Source organism: Mus musculus, chromosome 6 (genome assembly GCF_000001635.26).
Source record: "Mus musculus strain C57BL/6J chromosome 6, GRCm38.p6 C57BL/6J".
Taxonomy (NCBI): Eukaryota; Metazoa; Chordata; class Mammalia; order Rodentia; family Muridae; genus Mus; species Mus musculus.
Window position 1 is genome coordinate 106995473 of NC_000072.6, and position 6300 is coordinate 107001772.

The following is a 6300-nucleotide window of genomic DNA, read 5'->3' on the forward strand; positions in this document are numbered from 1 at the left end:
GGGTGACACTCACTACACCTGCATATATACAAGGCGTATCCCATGTCTCTGTTTTCCAAAGGGCACCAGTCTTTGGATATTAATGTTTACTCCTCCAGCAATTACATCATTGACAATTAATTGTTCATAGTTCTTTTGGCTGTAAAGTGTTGGCAGAAAAGCCATTCTCCCTGTAGACATATTAACATCCAGTTAGCTCTCCAGGTGAGAAGCTTGAGAGTACCCTGTACTATTTATGAAAAAGTACAGGGGCCTTACCCCTCTCCTCATTTATTTTTTATTTTTATTTTTTATTTTTTTATTTTTTGGTAGGTAGAGTGAAACACAACAAAGTAGGCTTTCAAAGTCAGGAGCATGGACTACAGAGATGGCTGACTGGAGACTATAAAGAAAAAGAGAAAGAGGGAGAGAGGGAGGGAGGGAGGGAGAGAGAGAGAGAGAGAGAGAGAGAGAGAGAGAGAGAGAGAGAGAGAGAGAGAACCAACTCATTTCCCTGGGTTTGATGTGGTCACATCATCTGTAAATTACAGCACTCTCCTATTTTTCCACTTAGTCATTATTCTGTCATTTGCTAGCTACAGCTATAATCCCTTCTTAAGCATGCCCTGCTACAAACTCCAGAAGCAGCTGCTTCAGGAGTGATCTAGTTTGAGAGTGGAAGGAATAAATATACCAAAACCAAATGGAGTTCAAATAGATTAGCTTTTGTTTAACGTTTTCACGTTATTTTATCACCACCACGACTAATCTACCTCTTTAAATAAATCTTGCTTTTAAACTGGGTTAGACTAGAATGACTTGCATCTTGGCCATCCAGTTTCAGGACTGGCTAAAGATGTCTTGCAATGCTAATCCGATTTACTGACCCTCAGGAACAACTTTGTCTTCAGTCCTCACTCCTGGCTTTTCTTGACTCTGGAGGTTTTGAGAGTTGCTGAAAGGGGTCAGTTTATTGAGTTAGCATGCATTCTGGCTGTTCCTGCTAGGCCAGAGTAGCACAAGAAGCCAGTGACATGAGGATCATCAAAACAGAGATAATCTGAAGTAAAGAGTATATTAGACTCACTGTGGTTCAGCCACAGTGAACCAAACAGAAGAAAGAAACCGTATGGAGAAGGCTTGCTTTTATGGGTGGAAATCCTCTGTGGCAGTTAGGGGGTGTCTTAATGTCACAATGCTATGGTTGCTTAGGTCTTATCTGTGTGTTTGTTTCTCTTAGGGATTGGTTGTCTCAGTTAGAGGTCATGAGTTGCAAGGGATCTGAGTCCAGATGGTTTATTGTCTTTCTATTAAACTATATTTTTTACAGCAGTGTAACCTTCTGATGAGATAATGATCTAGCTTAATGACAGCAGTGGCCTTGCTCTGAGCTCAAATGGCTCCAAGTCCATAGAAGCCTTGTTCCCAAGCTAGAAAGACTAGCCCAGTACCACAGCTATCTATGCCTGGACAGCTCCCACAGAGGTGTTTTTAAGAAGCTGTCCACTACCCTTTGCAAAGAGTAAACCAGTTCACTGAATGGGAAGACTCCAGGCCCCTGTGACTGAGCCACAAAATTTCATAAATGGGCTGATTCCTGATCCCTAGAGTCTAAGAGAAATAGTTCTAAATGTTAAACTTGTATAATAGGCACCAATTCTTTGTTAGTACCCATCCCGGTTTCATAAAGCCAACGTTGTTTCTTTTTCTATTCTTGGACCACTACTGAATGTCCCCAGTCTAGACAATCAGAACATTCCGTCTCCAGTCTGATTGGCTGAATGATGAACCTGTGACATAAGGCAGGTTAACATATGCAGTTCTGTTTGCACTGTTTTGTACCACTGACATATACTCAAAGAGTTGCTGGTGATTATTTCTGCTGTTGGGTACTGAAGATGACAGAGAAGTAAATAGGGCCAGAAGGAAAGCTAGAGATGAAGGAAGTATATTAAATATACTTTTATTAAAGTATACTTTTCACAGCAGTGTAACCTTCTGATGAGATAATGATCTAGCTTAATGACAGCAGTGGCCTTGCTCTGAGCTCAAATGGCTCCAAGTCCATAGAAGCCTTGTTCCCAAGCTAGAAGGACTAGCCCAGTACCACAGCTATCTATGCCTGGACAGCTGGTAGATGAGAAAAGAGAAAGCATGCTACCTGTGAAAACACTGTAGAAGTTTGGGAAGGCACAGGGGTAGGTATCTAAACTGGACCAATGGGGAAAAGGTGAAGGACCTTACAAAATACCGAAGGCACTGTCTGTTTAACAGACTCCCAGCCTTAGGGTCACCTGCATCCCAAAAGGATAAAGCTGTTATTGTCATTGTCTGTGTGGGTTTTGTCTTTTGTCTTCTGACATTCAATTCTTTGACTCTGCTAGGAGTTTGTTGATTCCTGGGATGACTTTCCTTTTGCAGAGAGACAGAGTAAGTAGGGACAAGAGAGTAGGACCCAGAAGCCAGGGGGAGATCAGCTGACCTGGTGCAGCCATATATAAAGGTCTAATTACCTGTGCTTTTTAACTACAGAGATCAATAAGTCCTTAGTTTTGCACAAACCAGCTTGAATTATAGTTTCAACTGTCTTCAATGAAAAGATCCTTGACTCCAAAGCTCAAGACAAAGATACAGAAGTTGAGACCATTCTTTGCTTCCTCACTGTCATATATATATATATATATATATATATATATATATATATATAATTTCAGACAACCACCTAATCTATTAGACATAAGTTTTGTTTCTTTATAATGTAAAGTAATAAATGTGAAACCACATTATTTAGAATACATTAAGTTTACAATCAATAATAACATCCATTATGGCTGCTGTTATTTATAAATTAGTAACAGCAGCCATAACTATAACTGGCAATCATTCTCCTCAGACTATACTTGATAGAGCTGCCAAGCTTTCAACATGACTTTGTCACCATCAACTGACTTGAAAAAAATCCCACAAATGTGGTCATTTTTATTCTAAGTGTGCTAAAGCCACTGTTCATTTAACATTAATATACATAAGCACAAATACATATATAAACACACATCTATTCACATACATACAGAGACATACACACATCTTTACACACACACAAACACACACACACATATATATACACACACATAAACTCACAGGCAAACACACATATATACACATATATATGTACAATTTTATACATACTACATACACAATACAGATATATACAGAAACTTGCATATGCATACACACATAGGTAGTAAATACACATACATGTACATACACACATACATACTACACATATGTAACTATTTATAGCAGTGAATGCTAGAGTTAAGAAAGTATAGGTTATAATAAGCATCCAGTAAGTTGCCTCCCACAGAGCTGTAGGATGACATTAGGAGTCTTGACACCTGCCAATGGCAAATATTCCCCCTTCTTCATATTCTACGGGAAGGGGGAGTTTAGGTATATATCTCAAATACAAACTTACCTGTTAGATACAGAATATAGTTCTGAATAACACACCAGTTTTTAAAAAATGCTACAAAGAATGTTTGAGCTCAAGAAAACTCCCCTGGTCCTGTCATGCATCAACCAATTTATATATCACATGTAGGGGCTTAAAATTGACAATATTAATGAAACTATTAAAAAACACCCAACCCTTTCTAATTGCAGAGTATCAAGCTGGTTAAATCTTCCCGCTGCCATAATAGTACAGAAGAGAGACAAGTTTATGCTGCAATTAAGACATGTGACATTGATACACGACCATATACATTATATTAGCAGTCACCATGGAGTTCTAAGCAGGTTCTGATGAATGCTAAGCTCTACACTAGGACACAAGCAGTAAACTTGAGAGATGAGAAGAGTCACTGTTACTCAAGTAGATTCAGTTGCTCAGCAAGAAGCCCTGTTCTGGTTCCTAATTTTAGTAGTTTGATTAATAAAAGAAAAATCTACAGCTTTGCAGCTACTCTATTCTATGGGGTCAGTGGAAATCTCTTCAATGTTTTCAGAATTTGAGAATCTGTGTCTGGATCTGAAAGCATGAACTAAAGCCCTGAAAAGATTTGTGATCCAGACTTGGTTCCTATAACTGCAAATAGAAAAACAAACAAACAAACAAACAAGCAAACAAAAATGTTCATCCTCTAAACAGAGTCAAGGACTTCTGATGGGAAAAAGTCAAATATTGTGGGCAAAACACCCAGTGTTCTGTGAAAGACCTGGGATTATTCTGTTGGAGTACTGTTCTGCTGAGACAAAATGCAGCAATCTCTCTTTCTTCCTCACCTTTCAAACTAGACTTTCTGAAAGGATGGTGAGAATGTCAGAGTGAAAACTTGCTTTGACATTGTGATTCCAAGAAGAGGTAAAGTCTGGGTTGGAGAGAGGGCTAAGTGTTTAAGAGAACTATCTACTCTTATAAAGGGTTCAGCTCCAGGCACCCACACAATGACTTGCAACTGTAAAACAATGACTGTGTATAACTGTAGTGCCAGGGGATCCGATGCCATCTGTTGGACATTGCCACAGACCCTCTGGGCCCCTTTGTCTGCGTGGAACAGGTCTCTAGTTGTGGGTGGGCAAAGCGTCGGATGAATTTGACAGACAGACGCACACAGGAGAAGTCGTGTGGAATCTGCATGTATTTTTACAACTCGAGCATCAGACTTTTTATACGGAAGACAACAAGGTAGTTGGGTGACATACCTGCAAGGTACAAAATGAGGTAACCGGATACTTAATGACTCTTACACAGAACAGAGGAATGAAACCGCAAAGACTGGCAGGAACTGGGCAATAAAATAACTGAGACAGAGTCAGCCCTATCTAAGGTCAGCTATAGTCTTAGAAGCCAGGTGTGAGAACTTTTCACTCCTAGGGCAAGGGCTTTCACACCCAAGTCATGGTTCTAACTAGGGAGTTCCGTTCTAGCTAACCATCTCATGAATAATGCAATACTCTAAAACCACAGCCCAATCTACTTCCTAAACCATTGTAAATTCCTGTATATAGGTGTAACTCAGCTATAATTCTAAGTATCTATTCTGGTTTCTCCTACCGTCAGAAACTTCTTTCTTCCTTGGTGATGGTAGATTCCTGTGAAGGGCAGTGACCTAACTTTTACTCAAAGAGATAGTGTAATACCAGGGGCAGTACTGAATTCCAAGCCCAAGGTCTTGCTCAAGGATGATCTAGGACTGTTGGAACACTGAGGCTTTAGCTATGTCAGAATTCAATCTCAAAAGGCACTTATAATAGGATGATACTGAAAGAGAGCACGTGGATCCATACACTAGACTAACGCGGGAATGGAGAATTAAGAGAACGCCAGACTCCAGGAGGAGAGCTTCCTTGAAACTCTTTTTGCCTCATGAGCAGCTTTTAGGCATCCCTGCCTGACAGGCTAACTAGACCGGAGTACCGTGGCAGGGCATCAGGCACTCAGGTGTGTAAATGTAAGTTCAACAAAACACTCATACATATAAGATAATAGTAATAAGTATTAGTAATAAACAGGTGACTATTTCTACCTCAGGGCCAGAGGTGGCAAGACTGAGAAAGCAGTGTCCTGCCTGGCTTTCCTCTCACCCCAAGGGTATGGTAGTTGGAACATGAGTTATAGACTCAGAGACCCCAATTCAAATCCTGGCCTTACCCTTTAATAACTACCAACTTGAGCAAAAACAAATAGTGTAAGTTTACTGAAACCCTCATCCCTCCTTCGTATAAAGGTAAATTATATCCACTTGAAAAGAACTCAAAAGAAGCACATGCAAAGTATGCTGTCTTCTCCCAGATGGCCTGACATGTGTCATGTGGGTTCTCCTAGTCACTTCTTTCTTGACCTACGTCCCAGATTCTCAAGTGGTTTTTTTAGAACTGGGATTTCCACTGTGCTCAAGAAATGGCCTTTGTCTCTAAATGGCCCTATCTCTCTCTCTCTCTCTTTTTTTTCAATCAAATTTATCCATCTACACCTCACTTTAAGACTGAGATAGGGTGCTCGCTTCGGCAGCACATATACTAAAATTGGAACGATACAGAGAAGATTAGCATGGCCCCTGCGCAAGGATGACACGCAAACTCGTGAAACGTTCCATATTTTTTTGGACTTGCAAACTTTATATGCCCCAGTACAGGGGAACCCCAGGGCCAAAGAGTGGGAGTGGGTGGGTAGGGGATGGGGGGGGGTGGGTATGGGGGACTTTTGGGATAGCATTGAAATGTAAACGAGGAAAATACCTAATTAAAAATAAATAAATAAAATAAAATATGTTATCTAAAAAAAAAAAAAAAGACTGAGATAGGGCATGGTGAGGG

At 40.2% G+C, this 6300-nt stretch overlaps 1 non-coding gene across 1 annotated transcript; it reads left to right on the plus strand.

The window, feature by feature from the left end:
• The first annotated feature begins 5979 nt into the window (after positions 1-5979).
• Positions 5980-6086, plus strand: Gm22418. Its single transcript, XR_003956651.1, has one exon. It is a non-coding gene; the product is annotated as a U6 spliceosomal RNA (small nuclear RNA).
• The last annotated feature ends 214 nt before the right edge of the window (positions 6087-6300 follow it).